This window comes from Lagopus muta, chromosome 10 (assembly GCF_023343835.1).
Source record: "Lagopus muta isolate bLagMut1 chromosome 10, bLagMut1 primary, whole genome shotgun sequence".
NCBI lineage: Eukaryota > Metazoa > Chordata > Aves > Galliformes > Phasianidae > Lagopus > Lagopus muta.
Window position 1 is genome coordinate 11,394,760 of NC_064442.1, and position 22,201 is coordinate 11,416,960.

The 22,201-nt window shown below is 44.2% G+C and overlaps 1 long non-coding RNA gene across 2 annotated transcripts; it reads left to right on the forward strand.

Annotated features, from left to right (window-relative positions):
* The first annotated feature begins 323 nt into the window (after positions 1–323).
* LOC125698494 (uncharacterized) lies at positions 324–21,996 on the forward strand. 2 transcript variants are annotated; one of them, XR_007379205.1, is made up of 4 exons: positions 324–385; positions 17,420–17,549; positions 18,972–19,197; positions 19,604–21,996. It is a non-coding gene; the product is annotated as an uncharacterized LOC125698494 (long non-coding RNA). The 2 variants fall into 2 exon arrangements; XR_007379204.1 differs by having other exon boundaries at positions 18,972–21,996.
* The last annotated feature ends 205 nt before the right edge of the window (positions 21,997–22,201 follow it).

Here is a 22,201-nt window from a genome sequence, read left to right on the forward strand (position 1 = left end):
CATAGCTTACAAACCCTATAAAGAATTTACTTAAGTGTTTAAAAAGCAGGAAAATATTTGTTAAGGTAACAAAACTGTGCAGTACACAGTTCTGAGTGCTCTGGTTCTTGGTGCTCATCACGAAATACCAGTGACTTTAGGTTCACAGAAAAAAAGGAACTGTTGAGTCACGGCCTGACCCACTGATTGAGCACCTGTGGAAAGGAGCTGGAAGCTCTGGGAGCACAGGTGAAGGCAATTCAGCTGTGTGACCAGCGGGGGTGGAGCCTGGCTGCACCTCTCTTAGACCTCATTTAAGGGCTGACTGCCCCAGGGAAGGATCTTTTTGCTGGACATCCTTCCTTAGTGAAGCTTCCCCCTGCGAACTTGGAATCTTCTGATACAGGTGAGCAGTCTTCTTCCTTTGCTTTGTAGCACCTTTCTCTCATGCTGGTCCTTCTGTCATCGCATCTCTGTTCTGATGCCTTTCCCATCGTATTGGTTTGTCCAATTGCTACAGCTGTGAAGTCTTAAGAGGTTCTCTTGGCCTCCTCCATGCTCTGAAATAGAATTAACTTGATGTTGGCTTTCCTGGCAGATTTTAATCTGTGATGATTGTGCTGCTTAGCTGTCCAATTTTCTGAAGGTTTTGAGTCTCAGTTTACCTTTTGTTGTGTATTGTCTGTGTATTTTTTTGCTCTTAGGAGTTAAGGACAAGCTGCAAGTTTATGGCTATTTTTTGAGAGTTTTTCTAGATATTGTGGTGCCTTTCTCATTCTGTTGCCTATTTGTTTGGAGCAAGATGGTTTATTACTGCTCCTGGGAAAAAAAACCAAACCTGTCCTAAGGCTTTACAGCTTAACTGCTCTGTTGTTTTCCTGTTCATGGGGAACTTGTTTGGTGAGGATGGAGCAATTGGCATTTAATGAGGTCATTTGGAGGTGGCAGGGGAAACACCTCTGTGCTTTGGTGTGACCCCTGATAATACATATTAGCAGAGTGCTAATGTAGAAAGCTGAGATTACTGCTTTGAGCTGGTTGCAACTGGTCCGTGTCGTCATTCATCAGTTTTAGGGCTTCAGAAGGGAACAGGGCAGATTAGGAGAGAGTAGCACATGAAATTCCTGCTTTGGACAGCTTTTTGGTTCTTATGACTGGTTTCCATAGCAGGAAAATACAAAGCTTTGGTTAAACCTGTTACGTGTAACCTTGTTGTAGTGCTTTCAAATGGCTCCTGTATTTAATAGCGGTGCTGAGCAGTGTAAAACATAATGTTGCCAGATAGGGGCTGCTCCTGCACCGAATGGCAGCTGGCAGTTTCCCTGTGTGCTGGCACCAGCTCTGACAGCCTGATGGGCTGATTCACCGTGCCAAAAACGGGCTGTGCTGCTGTCAGCCCCGCTGGCATCACAGCATGACTGAGGGCATGAAGTGAGATTGCCTTCTCCTGGCTACCAGCTGCACCCAGCTCGTGCATCATTAGCCCCAAATGTGAAGGGAATTCAAGTTTTGAGCTGCAGAGCCCAGTGTGTGCTGGAATGCAAACTATTTGGGCAGTGATCTCTCTGCCTGGCCTACCAAGGGGATCCAGCAGGTGGTTTTCCCAGGAGGATGGCATAACTGTGGGACCTTGTGGGCCATGGGTGCTCATCTGCTAGCAGAAGGAGTCTGGTCATCGCAGTATTGATCAAATCGCCTTCTCTTCAGCAACAACTCCTCTTGGCAGGCTTTCTTTCTATTTCTGAAAACCCACCACGCCTGTAAAACAGCAGTTGCCATTTAGAACAATGTGGCGGTGAGGAAGGATTTAAGTTTTTGTAGTGGTGAGTGATGTCTGTGGGGAATATTTGTAGTGAAAACCTGATAATTTCCTCACAACGCATCTCAGGAACTACTTAGTGAAGTGCAGGAATCGTTCACATTAATCCCTTTCCTGTGTTGGTTTGGGCAGCCTTGTGTGTCACATCAGCTCTTTGGATGGCCCCCAGAGGTTATCGTGCACCTGTGAGGGCCTTCCTCCTGCCAGGAGGCTTTGGTTGCTGCTGCACTGCACTGCCAGGCGTCGTGTCCTCTGACACTGCAAAGGAAGTTGATGCTATTGTCTCCTCATTTCTGCTTGCTGTAAATTCTGCATATCATTGTGAATTCAGCAATGGTTTTAATCTTTTTTTTTTTTTTTTCTGTCATGTTTCTGTTTTCAGGACCGGGTGAAAGCATTGTTTTCCCCTAACCTGTTTAGCCCTCTGCTGTGGGCCACTAAGGTTCTGAATCTCCATGTCTGCTCTTTTAACTGATAATAGCTAATCACCACCTTTTGCAAAACATCCTATAATGTAATTTCTTTCCCTTTTACTTTCTGCTGGCCTGCAGTGTTCTCTTTCATTTTGATTTATAGCTTTACACATGGGTACGTTAATGGAAAAACCTTGAAAGGGGCAGATTGTGTATGCACAGACAGCCACTTCAGAGAGAGATGCGTTTAGCTGTGTGGCTTTCCATGTATGCACTGTATTATGGCTCAGAGGAGCAAGTGGGCCATGCCTTTAATTTAGTAAATGTCTCTCCTAACCTGTCACAGTGCTGCTTGTTTTCTCTTGAGCATATGCTTTGCTGGGGGCTGTTGATTCAGCAAAAGCAAGGATAGCCAGTAGAGCTGATGAAATGCTTCAGAAATAGTTTATCCCATACATTATTCAGTGGCTGTTGCAGTTTCTTATCACCTAATGTGTTTGACCATTCCTGGCTGTTGTGTACCACTTAGCCCCAGGTCCTCCCAGCTGCCTCATACCTCCCTAGGGCTGCGGAGGGGCACAGCAGCTGCTGAGGCCTTGCTGCTGGGCTCAGTGTTGGCTCTCTGGATATGGAGAGAGGGCTTTGCTTCACTGCCTGCCTGGTGATATCTTTCTGGCTTGCTCAGCAGAGAACCTGAACCTCAGCCCAGTCAGTACTGCCACTGCCTCCGTGACTGTTCTGTGGGAAGCCGTGGGGTGAAGGACAGAACCAGTGTGGGTGTACTTCCATGATTTCACTCTAACAAAATGTGACTTAAGGTAATTCAATGCCATGTTTTCTTTAATAGCAAAACTTTCAGACAAAAATTATTCCCTTTCCAGTGTCCTAGGCTTTCCCTTGTGCCGCTTTATCAATAGATCTTCCTGTGAGGCCACAGCATATAAATGGGATTATTGAAATAATCAGAGATTTAAAAAAAGAAAAAAAAAAATCCTCTTAAAAGGAGAAAGACTTGTTCTTGTACTAAACTCCTTCATCTGTGAAATCTATCATTCCTGGCATCTCATAGTCTTGAAAAGCATTAGAGATTATCGCTGGCCTTGCAAGTGTGTTTGAGGAATCTGTCTCCACCCTGAAGCCAGGGAGAGGAGAGGACAGGGGGAGAGGCAGTGTGTGTTTGGCAAAGGTTCCATCACATATTTACATATTCTGCTAAGGCAAATTGCCTGCAGTGGCCAAATCCAAGTGATATAGTTCCATTTTTTTCCCCCAGAGCCTTGTTGAAGCTCTGTAGTACTGAATGGGGAGACAGATATGAGACTGTTTAAATATTGCTTTGTTTAGTAGCTGACCAAGATCCTTCCTGATCTTTCCTCCTGCCACTAAAGCAGTATTTAAATATCTGTCCCAGAGCAAGAATTCAATTTAATTGTTAGGGTTGGTTTGTTGTTAGGAAACCACATCTTCAGGTCAGCAGTGCTGGTCCTACTGTTTTTGGGAAAACTGCTGTAAAAGCCCAGCTCTGATAGCAGTCTATTCTTGAGGCTGGTGAATGGCAGGTAACAACCTTAAAAAGGCACCACAAAATCCCATCGGGGCTGGAGATGGAGTTTTACCCCCTCACGTAAATATTTTGGAGCTGCTGTTGAACTTTTTGCATTTGCATCGCAGTTCTGTCTCACCATGCAGTGCTACTTCTCCCTCTCTGAACACAGCAGCTAGGGGAGCAATCATAGGAGCAGTTCTCATCCAGCTCTGCTGGCTTCTTCCACAGCCTTTATGTGCAGCTCAGTCAATACTGAAGGCGGCCCAAAATCAAATGCTTGGAAAAAAGCATCTGATGAATGAAATGGAGAGGTGTGCTGTGCCAACAACTGATGTGCAGTGATGGGTTAAAATAGCATCTGCCCCTGGGGCTGTTTGAGGAAGGACAGTTCCAGGAGGAACAGTGCTGGAAACCTGGGCTGTGTTCCCACAAATCTCAGTGCTGCTCTAGGCAGAGGTTCCAAGCACGGTAGTGTGGATATCTGTTGGGAGAGTGTGCCTGAGAAGACAGCTGTTTGCAAGACTCAAGCTTAAAGGATGAGGTGTGAAGCATGGAGGCACGCATCGTTGTAGACAGCTGAAGTCAGTATTCACGATCCAGAAGGTATGTTGTTATCCACAGTTGCAGTTTACTTCCAAGATCATAGAATCACCAAAGCTGGAAAAGACCTCCAAGATTGTCCAGTCCAACCACGAGATGAGGATTTTCATCATCTTTTTTAGTAAATGAACATCTCTCTGACATGAGAATGGACTCTATCTGTATTAGAGATAAAGGAGTTACCTCTCTGGAATGATGTCAATTTGGACAGGGCCAGGCATTTCATTGTCACAGAAAATGGTCTTGCATGGCATAAAAATAAGGTGAAATGTAATACATTCTCCACCATCACTTCTGCAGAAAATGCAGCATCTAACAAGGACTGTGAGTACTGACATTCATTCTGCAGAAAGCAGTGACACTAAAATGCCATACCAAATAGGTTAATCACTGGTAATTTAACCCAGCAATAGCAAGGGGAAACTGGCTTGAAAATGAGAAGGTCATGTTGAGTTGCTTCTCTGGTTTCCCAGGCTAAGGCCCACTGTGTGTCCCTGAAAGACCTAGGTAAAGCTAAAATTAACTCACTCCGATGATTATCATTTTTTTTAGTAGTAGATATGTTTGGATATAATCCTCAAGGGATCCACTTGCTTTCTCTGTGCACTGCAATGTACTACCGGGGGAAATAATAGCACTATAAATACAGCCTTGTTTAGCTAGGTCATTACCTTAGGGGTATTACTGATAGTTCTCTAGGGACCAGAGTTACAGCAATTAAAAAGCTAGCAGGGAAAGGAAAAAGCAGTACAGGGTGATCCCTTTGGAAATGATGCTTTGGTTATGCAGTGGCCAATCATTGCAGCAGCAATTGGGTTTAAAGAGCTTCTATATGCAGGCCATGGCAGTAATTAGTGCAGCATTCATACAGGCTGATCATATGCTTTGTTGCAGATCTCTTTTGACCAGCTTTTGCCATCAGTTCTTTGTTTGCTTCCCTGTATTTATTTTTCATTATGTTAGAAAATAGAGTAGTGCACAAGGCTTTGAGGATTTGGACAAAAAACCATGATTTTGTTATATTTCAACCTACAGATTTCCATGCCAATTTACTTCACCATCTTCCAAAGCATTTAATGTATTTGGTACTCTGTATTCAGACAGAAATGTCACTCTTTGTAGAAAATTAATCTCTTTGATTTGAATTTCTCTTGCCCTTTGTGGGAGCAAAGCTTGGTGAGCTGCTGACTCTGTTTCCCCTGGGAGATGCTGCTCCAATGTCAGTAATAAAGTGGGAAGGGTTTGTAAGAATTGAGAAAGGTCCTTTGGCTTTCTGTATAAATCAAAGTATCACAAATCCCTGATCCACAGTTTCTGTGGGAAAAACTTCAAGCTTAACATGCTGCTCCTTTGACCAAGAAGTTCTTGGTATGTGAAAGCCTTAAAAAGGATTTTGAGCTTTGTGTTGGATGTGATCACCTCTCCAGGAGGTTAGGAATGGAGATATGTTCTGCCCTGGGCTGTGCGGGCCTTTCTGCTTGCGTGTTGGGAAGCTCTGCATCCAAAGCAGTCAGGAGGGAGTCGTGCAAAAGGATGTGTGTTGTATTTTCCGAGGGGGAAGCCAGCGTATGCGCAGGGACTCTTTATCCATCCTCTTTCCTGTCTGGTAATTTGAGCCTGTGTTATCTCCTTGGTGTCACTTAGTCTGTGTTGGTTAGACAGGAGCAGCTTTGCCTCTTGAATTCCTCTTTCTTCGTAGTTAGCTCTGAAATGCAGTTTCTGTGGCCCAGCAGCCAGTTGAACAAGCAGGTATTGTTTATCCTCCACATAGCCAGTGCTGATACAAACCTACCGAGGTCGTCCACGTGTAGTTGTGCTCTGTGCAGGCAGCACGTGGGGTGCATTTAGGGTCAGTTCTATCCTTAGCACGAGGTTCTGAAACATCTGACAGCCAACAGGTCTGGGCTGCGGTGCTTTTGACTTCTGATTATTTACAGCAATTGAAGCTGCACTGCTGAAACTTCCTGTGTAGTCAGTGTCTGGGCCCCATAAACAGCCAGGAATTGATTCTCTGCGAATTTGTCATTGTCCTGCTGTTGCTTCTCAGCTGTTACTGTTAAAGGACAATAGGAACTCAAGGAATGAAAATAGCTTTCCGTTGTTGCAAGCAATGTAGTAATGCTGTTGTGGAAGAAGTGGACAGAGTGTGCTGTGAACAGTGTCTGAATATGCATAAGCTCTCAGCCACGAAGACAAGTACTCTAGCAGTGACAAGTCTACTTGCTCTGGTTCCCCAAAAGAGACCTTGCTTTGCTTTTTTTCTGAATATCCCTCCTTTCTTTCCCAGGTGTCAGTACCTTTTGATTCTCAGGCTGTTACCTGGTTGCTAGCAATAGGTTGACTGGCCCCAGTACGTAACTTCAGACAGCTGCAGGCTTTGTCCCCACTTGTGTAATGCACAGGATTCAGGATTTGCCAAGTTTGCTATTGTTGTCCTCAGCCTGTTGAGTGCTTCTTTCGAAGTTCTACATTCGAGGAACTAACTGGGACAAAGAAGAGCAGAAATTGTTTCACCACTGTGTAAATATGAACCCAGCCTCTATGAGCAATGTGTTTAGAGGATCTTTACCATCCCAGTGCACACAGGGTCATTTATCTATAGTAAATCATATTTGGCACAAGCATTGCCTAACTTCATGGCTCACATCTGACCACCTGCATTTTTTTTCCTTTGGCCTCTGTTTCAGACCCCTCTCCCGTGGCTCCCTGCTGTTCCAAATGGGTGGCTGCACTCCTCAAACACTTGCTGATCTCTGAACTGTTATCATGGATCAGTCAGCATCATGTGGTGGGACTGGATTATACCCAAACAAAACCCTCTCCATTTCTTTTTCCAGGTGGATTGTTGAAAAAGCCTTCCTCAAATAGGCCTCCCACAGCCATCTGTAAGAATCTAGTAAAAAAAACAGAGATTGAGTAAGTTCTTTACGCTTTGGTTTTAACTTAATAGTTTACATAAACCCTAACCACAACAACAGAAAAAAACACTGCTCCTCTTCATTGAAGAGCTTTCTGCTCTATGCCCAAAGACTCCATTTATCTGATCATGAGCAATTAGGCTGACTTTCACGCACTTTCCTTCTTGTGTCAAGCCATAAGACAGCCCAGAGTCTGATACCAGCAGGCCTCACCCAGAACTGTCTGCCAGCTGCAGCAGACTGTGATTTCTTGCAAATAATTAAATCCCTGGGGAGAATCAATAGCTGTCTGCCTAATACTGCATTTAGATAAGAAAGAGGAACTGTAACGTGAAGCAGGAGAATTTCTTTGAAGAATGAATGCTCTCTAAAGCATTTTCTACTGAGGGCAGATGACTATCAAATCTGCCTCTCACCTTTTAAATTCTGGACTGAAGTTGCTGCTACTGTAGAGCTTCAAGAGGTCCAGCCCTCCATAAATCACTCCAGTTTGCTGCCTCAGTCTTCTGCTTGGTTGTTCAGGCTGAGGCTGTGAGCAGGCACATCCCAAAATGCCACAGGCTTCCTGTGCTCATCTCCCTGGCAGCCCTTCTTACCTGCACAGGGACAAGAGATGAAGGCAAAACTTTCTTGGCAGGGTTCACCCATTGCTACTTCTGTATGCAGAAGGTCCACTGGCACAGTGTGTAACCATCTCCTCTCAGATGAGATTCACACTTTGCCCTCACATCAGGTGAAGACACTTAATTGATGCACCCTGAGACTGCAGTAGAGCTGGGGTGTTTAATCCCTCTCTGTACATCAAACTGCTCTATCTTGGGGGAGACGAGCGCTTGCAGCTTTTGGCACAGTTAATGGGATCTGTGATAAGAGCTTAGTAATCATGGAAATCAAGCCTTGAGTTGTACTCTTGGGAAAGAAAGGGATGTCTTACCCTGCTGTGAACCTTTAAAAACCTCAGTGGAAGTGGTCTGTAATAGCAGGAATTCATTTGTTAATAAATTTCTCCTTGCTTGTCCTGTCACTTAATTCAGTGTGATGCCAGTGCTCAAGCTGGGGAAAAGCAGCTCAGTGTCTCAGGGAATTGGGTAGTATCACAGGTCTTAAAAAAAGCTTCCTAGCCCATTTCAGTAAATATATGATAACAGATGTACCTGTTTATTAGCTTGACGAGCAGCTTGCTTCCTTTGGAGTATGTGCTATACATAAAGAATAGCAGCTGAGATATTTTTAGGAGAGGAAGTTGAAAGAAAACATATAGAAAAGAGGGCTTAGCTATATAAAACACCAATAAGCAACAGTTTTGCACTGGCAGGGAGAAGAAAAATGTTTTAATGGGTTTCCCAGGTTACCGAGGAAATGCAAAACTATGTCTTGCTATTCCATGTATTCGGAAGGCAGAGGGCTCTGCTGTTCTTCAGCCTCACTTGGCTCCCGGTGGCAGCTCTGGTAGCTCTGGTGCACAATGGCAGTGTCCAATACATGTCCCTCTGCCTGCAGCAGCTGGCTTTCCCGCTGAAATTCTCAGTGCATGACTGACCAGCCATTACTGGCCAATAATTAAGCCTTAAGACAAGACAGGCCATGTGTTGCAGGTGTTGGTGGCTGAGGCAAAATGGTAAGAGACTGTGGTGAAACCATCACCTGCCTTGAAGCCCATTGGTATGACTGCCCATGGTATGATTGTCAATGGCACTTCTCATCTTCAAAGCACCTCACAAGCATTAACTGCCTCATCAGTGTGACCTCCCACTGGGGCAGATGAGATCAGTTTCAGAAGCAGAGTGGGTCCTCAGGGAGAGTGAAGTGGTAAGAGAGGAGATGTTTTCTCACACTGACATTCTAGCACAATGTCAGAGCCCAAATGAAGTGTGTGAGTTGGATGAATGCATCCTCTGCACACTACCCTACCAGGAAGGCAGGAGGCCAGAGCACACCAAGCTTGGCCAAGGCCTGGATCCATCTGCAGCAGGACCCTTTGGGGAGGAAATGTGCCAGTTATCTCGAGAGTAGGATGGTTTTGCAGAAGTTCCCTCTGGTTAGAGAATGAGGAGAGATGTATGAGGGAGAGAGCTTGAAGTTGTGCAGCTCTTGGTTGGTTTTGGTGCTGGTAAGTTCCTGTTTCTGCACTACTATTACTGAGTACGTGTCATTAAACATTGAAGGGATGACTTCTACAGTCAGGTCAGATTGATTTATGTGAAGGCCCCTACTGTGCCCAACACTCGGCTGGCTGAGTTGGTGGCCTTGACCTAAGCCCTTTAAGAAGAGGAATTACTGCAGCCACCCAAGTCCCCTGTGGTCACTGCTACGGTTTGAAGGAAATGCCAGTGTGATTTGCTATCCTGTCATAGAAAGTTCAGAGCTCCTAACCCTGGAGGAGATCCAAGACCTCCTGTGCTTTGTGCACAAGCCCATCCTCAGAAGGGCTTGCTGTTTCCTGATGCTCCTGGGAAGTTGTTCCCCTGCACTGATATAACCAGCAGTTATTAGTTCTTGCTAGCCTTCATCCAGACTTCAATTTTACTCTCAATACTCATGTGTGAGTTCTGGGAACAGATGAGGCTGTTGATGTGGCAAATTCTTCCATGGATCTTTTCAAGCCAGAATTGGGTTGACATTCTCTGCTTAGCCAACATTATTTGAGGGTGGGAGAGGAAGAATGGGGAGGCAGAATGCAGCAGTCTGCCTCATCTTTCTTTCCTTTGCATGTATTTTCTGGACAAATGTTCCAACTCTGACTCAACATTAGTAAACTCCTGTCTCCATGTGTGTAATTGTTCTCTGCTGATAGAGAAGGAAGAAGGCTGTCGTCATAGGCAGTTGGTGAAATGGCCTCTGACATTTCTGTTAACTTGTTTAAACAAATACATCTTGAAACCAGTCCTGTTCAAGAGGGCAGTGCACAGAGGTTAACTCTGTGAGTGCTAGTAAGCAGTTGTGTATTATGCTCTACTTACGTGAGGAAGCCTGGATATGTTTTCAGAGAGCTCAAGCTCCAGGCAGCAGCTAATCTTTGGTTAGCAGGGTGTATCTCCATTGCAGTAAGTTAATGTGCAGACATTGTGTGCTGCTCTTTAGCTGAATATAATGCAAACATTCATTTGCCAGTCCACATTTTCCAGTATTTTCACGAGTGTGGTCTCCTTTGTGAAACTGCTAAGATCGTTCCCCTGTGTTCTTTTTTGTTTGAGAGGGCCACGATTCAGAACTAAGATGAGTATACAAAAATGAGCAGGGAAACTTGTGACAGTGTTTAATACCAGTATCCTCACGTCCTTTGTTACTGCAGGCATGCTCTGCTTTCTCCCAACAAATTCATGGCATCCTGTGGTTAATCCCTTGGACTATGCACATTCTAGTCTCATCTTCATGCATGTCTCAGAGGGTGAAAGAACTGTCATTTGTGAAGAAGCAGCTGAAAGTCAGGAGGGATTTTATCAGTTGTTTTCTGCCACTTCTGTTTCACTGATCTGTTCCAGCTTACCCAAGAGATCTGCTGCCAGTTCTCCAAGACTGCATAAAGGTGTGATATGAGGAGCAGCATCCTCCATTTGAAGTCCTCTTTTCCATGCTTCTGGAACAATGTGATGAGTTTCCAGATGACTGGCAGAAGATTTCAAAGTGAAACAATGCCTAGGCTTGTTCTGCTCCTGACATCCAGCACACCAGTTCTCACTGACATCTCAGGCATTCTGCGAAATTCGGAGGCCCGTACTGTACTCTGTTTGCTGAGGGCTTTTGGAAAGTCCCTGACAAAGACCTTCCTTGGTGTATTGAGATACAGCAGTCTTTTAAGGATCGGGGTCAGCTAAGTTGTGATAAGCCACCGGAAAAGATTTTTTGGGTTCTGTTGAGTTCAAGGGAAAAAAAAACCCTTTAATCCACAGATCATATCCCACTGAAGGAGTTTTTTTGTTCTGCTTAATTGGAGAAATGGCAGTTTGTCTGTGTTTTAATTTCTGTTCAGTGCTTGGGAACCTGAACCCTGGGAAGGGCTGTGGAGGGGCTGATTAAAGGAAAGACCTCCTCCCTTAGCAGGAGGAGCTGCCAAGATCCTGTTTGTGAACGCAGGATGGCGACTGCTGTGCAGCATGTTCAGTAGGCCTTGGGTGGGTTGTAGACAGCCTTTGGGCCTTCCAGAGCCCTAGCTTGCATTTTTGCAAATGCTTTGCATTTGGTAGCTCTGTTTGTGCCCACAGGATCAATTTACATGAGATACTCAACAGTTGGTTTGCTTTGCTCCTGTAGGAATCTGTCTCTGTGATTCCTTTCCAATGCCCATTGGCATAACTGGAGAATCTCTCCAAGAATCTCTCCAAGAATTTCCTTGTTGCATTACCACTACTTTTAGTGCTAAATTGGGCTTTCCTCTCTACCAGTTCAGAAGTCTTTCCCTGAATGCATTCTCATTCTTTTTGCTACAATTTAATTTTTGTTTTTATTTCTATTTCATGCAAACATGGCCAGCAAGCTTTTTAGTTAACTGATGTAATTCCTGTAGCTTCAGAAGGTCTTCACGTCAGAAATAAGTTCTTGTGTTGCTGATGGTTTTACACAGAAATGCTTTATACAGTTTGGTATTTTGAAGCTTGAGATTAAAGGAATTGTGATAGCAGAGCCTTCGTAAAGTCATTTTGGATTGTTTTGCTTTGGATGAAGTGCCATGGGGGAGCACAGGATTACTGTTTGTGATCCAGGCAAATACAGCTAAGTAGCCACTGAAGTGCCCCCCACTTTTAAGCTAGCAGAAAACACAGCTTTCTTAAAGTGCTTCCAAGGTCCAAAGCTTAGCTGGTGTGAACTGGCCTCAGCTCCTCTCACATGGCTTTCCATTCCCAACGTGACCTCTGTGCTTGGATGTGAGAGCTGCCCTCAGAAAGCTGGTTGTCAGCTGACAGCCCACTCTGCACGCTGCAGGCAAGGATCAGCCCCTCTCAACCAATATAAGCCCCAGGGGATCTAGGTGAGGAACAGCTGGCCATCTGGAGCTGGTAAGTCTGCTCCTTGCAAACAGGTGATGCACTCCTGTCCAGGTTGTTCCTGCGCTCGTTGGGAACAGGAGCTGCGATGGGCTACAGGAGCTCAAAAAGACCTGGTTGCAGCTGGAAAGCTGTGGAAGTGTTCTGTATTCAAAATGAGTTTTGAAATCTGTGCTTGAATATCTCATTTCCTGTCACCGCACTGAGGTTTTGCACTTAGTAGAAACAATCATGGCTTGTATTTGATCTATGCTTCAAAGCAAGCATTGTGTTCCCACAAAGAAAAGTCTTTTTTCTGCAGCAGGGCCCGTCCAGGCCTGGTACCCAGTGGGGACAAACACTGGCATTGACCTGGGTTGTTCTGCTTGGTGCAAGGCAACATCTGCAGGGCAGGGGCAGGCTTTGGGGCAAAATGGTGGAGAGGGAGGGTGGTCCAGAACTGGTAGGTCTTGGCTGCCAAATGAGCTCAAATCCCACCCATAGTCCCTGAAAAGTAAGTAGCTAACACATTCTCCCCACCAAAGTGGTCACAGGCCTTGGGGAAAAGGCCTGGTGACTGTCTTGGTTTCCCTTTCGGTAAAGATGCGCTAGCTGTGCCTCCCTCACTGTCACACTGAATCTGCTCTGTAGATGATGACAAAATCTGAGGCGGTGGTTTGTAAGTACAGGGACTGTCACTGTGGGATGAACTCACATGAGGCTCCTTAGAAAAGAGAAGAAATGGAAATCATAGTTAATCTCTGATTTCACCATTGTGAGGGATCTTTTTGGATAATATGTCAAATCAGGAGAGTTGCACTGAGCCGAGAGCAGTCTTTACCAGACATTACGAAAGCTCCTTTCTTTGCTGTTACAGCCTCATCTGAAGCTGCATGAAATACAGCAAGTCACTTCCAACATGTCTGAGCAGGCAAAAGATGAAAAAGACCAGTGTTCTTATAAGTCAGCAGTCGTCAACCTGGCAGCTGTAAGTGCAGGCATAGCTCAGCTGCTCTGTGCTGCCTGTGCAGGTAGGATAGACTCTAGTTCATATGGACAGCCTGGTGTTCAGCACAGGTGATGGGAATTGGCCTCAATAGCTGAGTAATTATTTATGCACTTAGTAAGATTGTATGTTGCTGCAGTAAGTTTCTACTGTAATCTCAGCAGCTGTGCTTGTGTGAGAGGTGCCTGCAGTGTGAGCCCTGGTGCACCATGCCCTGTAAAACAGTGCTATTTTGAGTTTACTGCTCCTGTAGTTGCCTTTGCATCCAGTTATGTTAGTGCTTGTGAGTATTCTTTAGCCTTCTGATCGCTGCTTTGTTCTGGAAGGCGTTATGGCTCTTTGGAATTTAACTCTTTTTAAGAAGAAAGCTGAAATGAGTTGACATATTATTTGGAGGCAATTTTGAGAGGTAAAAGCACCAGATAGGGCAATTTACTGTTCCTGTCCTAACTAGCCAAGCGTTATTCTACTCAGACATCCTTCACAGCCGCCGCTGGATCCAGCCCAGCACTCCCACCCAGCCGCAGTTACTGTACAAACCCATTGTTCCCAGCTAATTGCTTCTGCCTGTAACAAAGTCAACTTTCACTGAATGGCAATACAACGTGACACCTAGCATCACGTTGCCTTCTGCCTCGTTCTTCCGTGGCATGTAGCAACCTGATATGGCTACAAGCAAGATAAATGCACGTGGCTTCTAAAGGCAGCACAACTTTCCATTAAATGGAAAAATGCTAACCTGATGTCGTCTTTCCTGAGCCTTCGCTGCTGTTTGAATTAACAAGGCCAAGCTTGGTGCACCTGGTCTTCTTCTCTGTCTTCAGACAAGCTGAGCAGTATTAATTGCTTTATAAAGAACTAGTACAATGCAGTGGGGTAGGCTTTCTACAGGGTTGGAAGCACAGCAGAAAAAGCAGTTTAAATGGATATCCTGGGAAACCTTTGTCTTAGTTTAAACTAGGCTGGCTGAGCTCTGTTGCAGACAGCTTCTTTTTTTTTTTTTTTTTTTTTTTTTTTTTACTTTCTACCTTGCCCTGGTAGCTAGTAATTCCCAGGCTTTGTTGGTTTCTCCTCTGCTTCCCCATGCCAGCAACTGCTCAGCAGTGAGGTTCCCTTTAGACTTGCAAGTCTTAAAACATCGAGTCATCCTTGAGCAACTTTTCCCTCTGGTTGCTTTCACTGTCCTCCTAGGCTCTTGCTTGACAGCTACAGCATGTCAGGATGTAGATTAATGTCCCATTGTCCAGCACTTTCCTTAGGTTCTGGCACTGTATTTGCAATGTGAATGCAGCTGGAGCATTAAGAAGACCTCCTGGCGCACTTGTTCCCCCAGCACAGCACTGCCCTGTCTGTCCCAGCCTGCTCCAGCATGTGCAGGTGAAATTAAAGCATTTTCACTGGAATTCCCAGGTTGTTGGCTTTTGTGTGTTTTGTTTTGAAGGATTACAACACAGAATCAAGACATGATTGCAGCGTGATTTGTTCTCCACAGCAGAACTACTGTTGCTGTAAGTCACTTCCATTGCAGGGAAAATAACTTGCAGATGGGCCCACAGCCTTTTGAGGGCCGTTTGCATCTCACAGCTCATATGACATCCATCAGCAGTGGGTATTTGTCAGAGTGAAAGAGGGAGTGTCCCTTTTGTATGCCTTTATGCAAATGTCTAATAAAAGAAATGCTGGGGAGTCCCTGGCACGTGACTCATTGTGACTCACAGCATATTTGTGATTTTGGTATTGTTTCCTTTTAGGCTGAGGCTGTAGATTTTTTTTCCACTTCATTTTTAAAAGCAGAAAATAATTTTCTCCGTTTCTGTGAAATGACGGTGTGTGCAGTGGCAGTGGAAGTTTCTTACACAAGAAACTTGTTCCAATTTCTTTGTAATTAGAGTGAAATTTGGATGCACAGAAGAATGATTCATCAGGTGGGTAGGAAGCGATTGGACAAGGTTTATAATATTCTCACATTGAATGTGAGTAACAAAATATCCTTAACTTTGTGAGCTAAGAACAAGAAGAAGCAAACTTGTGTACCTGCTGTGCTACCAGCTCCCCATAAGCAGTCATCTGCAGCATTTTTCTTTCCAGCCTCTACAACGCAACTCGTGTTCAAGCCTTCAGCTCTCAGCTACACTGAGTCTGCTTTTGGTCAGGCTGCTTGCTGTCTGCCCAGCTGGCAGTGTCTGATTTGATGTGCTGAGCTGGGGCTTGGTGCTGCTGATGCCTACAAATACTAGGAGGTTAATGTTAGCTTCTTCACTCCATGTTCTGAACATGTGTTACTACTCAGGGTTTGGCCTGTAGTAGATTAATTTCATTGTGAATTATTCCCAAGTGCTTCAAAATTTCCCATGAACATTGATTTCAAAAATGAATTCGGACTATTAGCACAAGTAACTTGTTAAAGTGTTTACAAAGGAGCAAAGATAGGGTGGTAATCCTGTTTGACGTCAGTTTGTTGTGTCATTTTATGTAAACTGAATTTATGAAATCTCTATTTCCTCCTGTTAAAACTGGAGCTGCTGCAACTGTCTCAAGAGAAATACTGCCGTTGTCCATTGAGAAGGTTTGGGGAATAGTTCAGCTCTTGTGTGGCGCAGTAGTTGATCCCCTTCCATAAGTTGTATCACCATGCAAAAGTCAGAACAGGTCTGTGGAAAGGATTTGTTGGGTGCCATGTGTGCATTCTGTATTCTTGAAGGAGAGAAACTTAGAGAAGTGGCAGAGGAAAATGAAGTGGAAAAGTAACCACAGCTGGTGTAGAAGTTCAAAGAGTTATTCTGGAAGGACTGAAAATATTGCTGATGATTTTGTCTTACTGACATTCTCTAGGTTAAGTAGCTTTTGTTTTTGATTTCTCCTAGAGCTCATCTTCTAGGACAAGAGGGAATGGCTTTAAGTTATGGCAGAGTAGGTTCAGGTTGAATGTCAGGATCAATTTCTTCCCAGATAGAGTGGTGCTGCATTGGCACAGGCTGCCCAGGGAGTGGTGGAGTCACTGGAAGTGTACAAGGAAAGGGTAAATGTGGCACTGAGTGATGTGGTAAGGATGGGTTGATGGCTGGACTGAGTGATCTTAATGGTCTTTCCAACCTTAATAATCTCATGTGTTTCCAGAGGGGTTTTCCCTCTAGAACAGCAATCTCTTTACCATTAGTGAGAAATTACAATTTCACTTTACAACCCTCGTATTCCTGAATTTCAGTCACCTTTCCCAAAGAAAGAAAAAGAATTTCTTGGCTTAACTAGTAACTTTCAGCAAGCATTTTGGAGCAAATAATCTGGCTGCTGCTGCCGATTTCCTTTTACATGCAAGGAAACAAGACTTTTGTATGTTTCTGATAAACAGATTTTAGGAAGAAACAAGTTGCTATTCTTCTTCTCTGTGCTGTGCTCTGCTTATTCTGGAAGTTGTAGTATCTGCAGATTGGTTGTGTTATGGCTGCTGACAGCTGCAGAGGATCCTTTTTCTGTGTCCCTCCAGGGATGATCTTTAGACAGCGTTGAAAATAATCCACTGACGATGCTGATCTGTGTGACCTGAAACAAACAAAGGAGAACACAAATACAAAGCAGGCAGAAGTCCTGCTTCTTACAGAAATGCACTTGATGTTTGAACACCCAGTGCCTTTTCTCTCCACTGAAGGATGGCCAAATAGCTGATTAAGAAGTTATTTTCTAAAGATGGGTGTCTATGCTTTGGTGAGAAAACATCAATCCTACCCTAATGCATTTGCTAGATTGACTTGATAGTTACCATATTTTGAAAAAATTCTGTTTGCGTAAGATTTTTTAATAGCCCTTTGAAGAGCTGTTGGCTGGAGCTGTGTATCAAGCTGCCAGCTCAGCTTTGGTCCTTGACTGTGGATGGTCAGGGTTGATGCTGGGAATAAACTGGAGAGATTTTGTCTTCCCTCTCTGCTAGTTCTCATGTGCTGCAGAGAGTAACTCCCACAAATAGAATTATCTGGGGGCAAATCAGTAGCTACAGGGGGCATTGTGTTCCCCTCAGCAAAGCATTGGCCGCAGGACAGCACAAGTTGCAGTGTGCAATATCATGCATGCAAAGTCTACAAATAGTCTGAACAATGATTTCCTATTTCTTCCCCCATCTGGATGCGTGATATCTGAAATCAATGCATTACTACCTCTGCTGCAGAGCTTATGTGTTTTACAGAGATGTGTCCCTTGCAGTGTGCTGTGTGAGGCATGCTTGGTGAAGAGCTGCAGCACAAGAGATGTGGCAATTGCTGGTGAGTGCTGTAGTTGGATGAGGCCCTCGGCTTTCCCTGCTGCTGCTTCTAGAGGTATGTAGGCTAAAATAGGAAAGAGTGTGACTTTCGTGTAGTGTAGCTGTTCTATCTGAGGCAAGGGAAGGCTATTTCAGTTTGGGCATTAAATGTTGATGGGTGGGGTGTGGGACAATGGCTGGCAGCAAAGGGGCTTCATGTGCTTTGTGGGTGTGTGGGAGGACAGTGGAGCAGCATCAAATTTAAAGCTGCTTTTGATGTGTTGTAATGAATTGTTAGATTAGTAGTGGTCTTCTTTTTTTAAACTCTTCTTATTTTTACTTTGAAATGTCATAGTGTTTTAATACTGTGGTGTGTAACTCAGTATATAGAACAGTGATTTGTTTGAGAATTTCTTCAGATCTTTAGGGATGCCACAGTTTTTTCCTTGACAACATAATAATACATAAGGATCCATGTTGGATGCAGACTGTAGTAATTAGCTCGTGTGGGTATAAAGGTTTCCTAGAAGTTCTTTGAAGTTATGCCAGCTGACAGGGCCCTTAACTCAGAGAGGGCAGTGCGGGATGCAGAGAGCTGCAGGTTGCTTTTGTGGATGTTAGTCTGTAAAACTATGTGTGGCAAACGTTGCAGGCAACAGAGATCCAGCTGGATTCTGTGGGTTCAAAGACGATGTCAAGAGGCCCTGTGTAAACACTACAGTTTTGTCGAAGTATTCCTGAGGGCAATGCAGCGTAGATAAGCTGGGCAGCCATGGTCTAAACAAAAGCAGTGATAAAACTTATTCTGTAGTGGATGTGAGGATGATTGATTTTCACCTAAATCAGAAATCAATAGGTTCAGTATTTTCTTTTGAGTGTGTTGCTGCTCTTGTGGTGATCACCACTGGATTATTCCAAAAGCACACATCTTTCAGAGCCTTGTGATGTTTACTTTAGGTTTATTTTTACACAAGTCTACAATCAGGTTTCTCACTTATTGGGTTGCATTTGTGAGTGCGTTTCTAAGAATCATTCAGAAAATGCTTCAAGATTTAGGTTCTTTTTCTTGTAGCTGTGCAAGTCTTTTCTAACACTTCAGATATATTTCCTTTACTTATTGCATATGCCTGTCCTTACTATGCATGCTTTCTCCCTGTGAGTAATACCTCATAAGAGTTCAAGATTAGATCTTTAAACGAAAATATAATATTCCATGTTTGTCCTAAAAAACAAATGGCTACAGCACAACATGTTATTTACCTCTCTGTTTGAGACAACAAAGCTGGAAAAGAGCTTTGATGTTCAGCAGTAACTACAACAGAATGAAAGTAGTTTTTAGAACTGCTGCTTTCTTGACTTTTTATTATCTGTTTATCTTTATTTGCATCATGTTTCTTAAGACAATTCTGCCTTTTATAGTCATTATTCATCTCCCTAAAAATTTGCAGAATTACCTACCAGCTCCTTTTCACACTAGTGTCTTTAAAATCTGTTTAAGTTTTTAGCATTGCCACCAGCCACTAGCTGAGCTGGTATGAAGATCTTCACTCAAATGCCAGTAAGATTACACTGGGAGGTTGCTGTAGCTATTCTTCATTATGTTTGACCACATCACAACCCCAGCGAGGCTACGGCTTGGATGAAATCAGCTCATGGAGGAAGAAAAGCTGCAAAGGCAGACCAGCAGTGTTATCCTGGACAGAAGAAAGTGTTCTGCAGACAAGGTGTGGTGTCTCTTGCTTTACACTGCAAAGCCATAATTGTTAAATTCTGTCTGTAATTTAGGAGTACTGTCAGATCTCTGGGTGCTGCTAAACTTTCTTATAATAGTATCCACTTGTCACTCTTCTTCATATCTCAGTTTGGCTCAAAGCCTTAACCCATTTCACAAGTTTTGTCCAAATGCTCCCACAAACACCAAGGGCTCTGGCACCGTACTGTTCGATGTCTGCTGGGCATTTGTTGTCAGACCTAATAGCACCTGTTGGAGACAGGCAGGGTGAAAATGGAGGATGTGACTAGCTTTGTGGATAGTGTACCTTCTCTGTGGACCTTATTCTATAGTCCAGTCTTTCTGCATCATCTCCAAGAGAATAACAAAACCCTTCACTGAATTTCTTGTGATTTCAGTACTGGTGTGCTCATCCTCCTCTCCTGCTCTTTCCTTGGCGTCCTTGTACCATCAACTGTCAGAAAAGGGTTACACTAGATTGGCTGTCACTCCAACTCAGCTGGACCCACTGTGGCTGAGCGCTGTTAAGGTCATATGCTTTCCTCTGGCACTGGCAATCCTCCCACACTAGCAGCATCATTCCTGAAGCTGCAAAGGGTTTGACTATTTTTCCTTGATGTCAAGCTAACCCAGGAGAAGATTAGGCATGCACATGGCCCACAGTCTAAGCAGAGCTTGTGAGGACTTTGGGGAACGTGGAGCAGCAGGAATGAGTTTGCCTGATGTATCAGCACCTGGGATGGCTTGGTTCTGCTTTCAGGTCTCAGAGCCTGCTGCTGTATGAAGACCTGTGCAGTATCCCAGCCCTGCCCTGCTCCTCCGCTTGGGTTCTGCACTGCTCTGCAGAGTGCCTTGCTGGCTCCTGACCCGCCTCACAATGGAAAATTCTTCCATGAGCATTAGTTACAGGAAGCAAACGAACATCTCCTTTAAACGGCACGGCATCACAGGGAGGAAACAGCTCATTTTGTGAAGTACACTGTTTACCGGAAAGCGGATGGATCATCTCCAAAATACACTTCACCGAAAGGAAGAAAAATACTTGAGGTGTTTCAGTTTTTATACCAGTGTCCAAATGTTAGGTAGTTTGTAGCTAACAAAATGTGCTTTTTACGTGGACTAAAGGTGTCCTATCCTGCATCAGGAAATTGGTAAAACTGAGTTTCAAGTTTAAGTAAAAATATCCTGAGTGTGGAGAGCTTGCCAAGATTCGTTTTACTGTGATACTCCATAGCCTCACTGAGCCCCCTGCAAGCTCTGTGCTTTGTGGTGAGGATGTGAAACAAACACAACATCTCCTAGTGATGCTGATAAATGTTGCACTCATTTTCCTCAATCATTACAATGCAGCAACTGCTTAAAGCTGGAGATGGTTCTTACACAGGGTTGGTTTCTTGATGGCTTTGTCTGTAATTACAGTTTCTGCCAGCGTCTCTTTGGTGTGTCAGTCTTTTCGGTCAGACCTCAGACTGAAGGGAAAGTGCCTCATTCCTTAACTCGGGAGATGTGAGTAGGAGTGTTTACATGGATTCAGTGCAAGATTAGCACTGCTTTTGATTTAGATTATCTACATCAGATGGTGTCCTGTAACGTGACGCTCATTCATTCAAATTCAAAGCATTCTAATTTGGCATAAAAAAATAAATGCAGCCACACACAGTATTGAAAGAGGAGCTCAGGCCACAGCAAGGAAGCTACGCAGCAAGGACAAGTGAACGTGTGCAAATAAGTGCACTGTGTGGCCATCAGCACTGCTTTTGGGGAAGTTCTGCCTGGCCGTGGGTGCAGCAAGCAGTACAGAAATGATTGTAGCGTTCATTACGTGGGCGCTCCTTGCTATATACTGTTAACTATCTTCTTTTGATGTGTTAAACGTAATAGAAAACAGGAAAAAAGGCAACAGAAACCTCTGGGGACTGAGTCTGAGCACCGTGAGAGCAAGCAGGAAAGTGTGCGCATCTTGAAAGGTTGGTGAAACACCTGAGGGACATCCAGAGCTTCATGGCCATCATTTCACACTGTGCCAGAACACAGAGGATCCTGCATGTATCTATGTCTGAATCAGCTCTTTAATCTCTATCAGATTTGGCAGTTATCTGACTCTAACATTTCCAACGGGTAGTTGTTTGCATAGTGGATAAAAGCCTTCATTGTGAATCCAAAGACATTCATCTGTCTGCTCCAGAGGTCAAATCCTCAAATGGTTTGGTTATCCTAGCACCATCATCTTCATGTGATTCCAGTGCAACGTGGTTAGCAGTTTCAGCTCATGACTTTCACTTGAAAGGGCATCCAGGGCTATGGCCAACTCCTCTGGACTGTTTTGTTAAGCAAACTCTCATATCACTCGACTCTGCTTGACAATTGCAAAATGTTCAGCCAGTTAATATTTATCCTATTGTTACTAAAACTCACAATTCAGTGTGTCTTACTTCAGACAGCAGTATATATGTCAGTAGTAATTGCTGGCTATTTCCTGGAGCTAAATTAAAAGCAGCTGTGGCTTGATCTAAATGACTAACGGACATATTTCCAAAAGCAGCCCATCACTTAAAGATGCAGCTAAATTCAGCTCATATCACCTATCTGTTTGGATGGCAATTTAAATCTTAATTTACTATGAGACTTTTGTCAGTCCCTGGGGACATCCACCCACTTTAAATAAATGCATTATTTTGGGAAGGCCTCCTTGCAGTTTCTCAGCAGTGAATTTCCAGAGAGAAACAGCTGTAGAGGCGTTCTACTAGCTGTAGGCTTTCCTAAGCTTTGAGAATGTTTTTGGTGCTCTGCATTAAGGTCAAGGTTTTTTTTGGAGGGTTTGTGTCAAGCTGTCTGCAAGAGAGTGTGAGTAAGCCCAGGCCACAATGCAAAGGATGGAGAGATGGCTTTCATTCGTCTCCCTCTGGCTCTGGAGCATAACGCAAAAGAAGACCTGCAGCTGATGTCAGCCTCCTGAATGCTTCTAGCATTCAAACTCCATCTCCTTGCTCAGACCT